Source organism: Trichechus manatus, unplaced genomic scaffold, assembly GCF_000243295.1.
Source record: "Trichechus manatus latirostris isolate Lorelei unplaced genomic scaffold, TriManLat1.0 scaffold00104, whole genome shotgun sequence".
Classification (NCBI taxonomy): Eukaryota; Metazoa; Chordata; class Mammalia; order Sirenia; family Trichechidae; genus Trichechus; species Trichechus manatus.
In genome coordinates this window covers 9628297-9629741 of record NW_004444040.1, presented here as the reverse complement: position 1 = coordinate 9629741, position 1445 = coordinate 9628297, and positions in this window count along the sequence as shown.

Genomic DNA, 1445 nt, shown 5'->3' with positions numbered 1-1445 from the left:
TATTGTGAGGATGTGGGGAGATTAGAACCTTTATCCGTTGCTGATGGGACTGTAAAATGGTACAACCACTCTGGGAAACGGTACGGCTCTTTCTCAAAAAACTAGAAATAGAACTATCTTATTATCCAGCAATCCCAATCCTAAGTATGTACCCTAGAGGCCTAAAAATAAAGATACAAACAGACATATGCCCGTCTATCATCATTGCCGCTTTATTCACAATAGCAAATAAATGGAAAGAACCGAAGTGCCCATCAGTGGATGAACAGATAAGCAAATTGTGGTGCATACATACAATGGAATACTATGCAACCATAAATTGATGAGTCTGCGAAACATACTATAACATAGATGGACCTGGAGGGCATAATGCTAAGTGAAATAAGTCAAGCATATAAGGACAAATATTGTCTAATCCCTCTTTTATGAGAAGACAAGAATAGATATATAGAGGATTCCAGTGTTCATTGGTGGTTATCAGGGAGAGGAGGAGGGGAAGGGAAAGTATGCTTTAAACTGTAGAGACTTGTTATTTATTTATTTATTTTGGTGATGGGAAAAGTAGCACCAAATTTGGATGTAGCAAGCACAGCACAACCGAAGTAAAAACAAGTCTTCGAGCATATATGGATGGATATAGGCTTATTGGTATCCATAGGTGTGAATAGATAGAAGTATCCATAGGTATGTGTAAATACAAATATGTGGGTGCAGGCACATATATTCATTGAAAACACAAATAGAGATACTCCTCTGACATAACCAAACACGTTCCAAGATTGGTTTTCTGGGTTTGAAAGCTTAGGACCATAGTCTCACGGGACATCCCAGTCAAATGGCTTAACATAGTTCACAAAAATCATGATCTGCATCCTAGTGAAGTGAATAGCATCTGGGGTCTTAAAAGCTTGGAGCAACCATCTAAGACACAACTACGGGTCTCTACTCACCAGGAACAAAACAGTAAGAAGGTAAACAAAAGCTCAGAGAAGAAACAAGTCTACACGAGCCACGACCTCATCTACCCTGAGACCAGATGAACTAGATGGTGTCCGGCTACCATAACTGACTTGACCATTCTGACTGGGGTCACAATAGATTGTCCTGGATAGAATGGGAGATAAATGTGGAGCAGAACTCAAATTCTTATTTTTTTAAAACAAAAAGGCCAGACAAATCGGAACAGTAGAAAAAGGAGGGCTTCTGAGACTATCGCCCTGTAACACTCTTTAAACCAAGAATTGGTTTAAACCAAGAATTGAGATCTCCTTTTAGCGAAATAGCAGAGTGGCACACAACATAAAGGACATTACCCATAAGATCGGTGCTTTACTTAAACACCATCAATATGAGAACAAAAGATCAATAATTACTCAGAAGTAAAGATGAGAAGATAAGGAGGCAGGGAAACTAGAGTACTGGAAATGGAACAAACAGAGCACAAT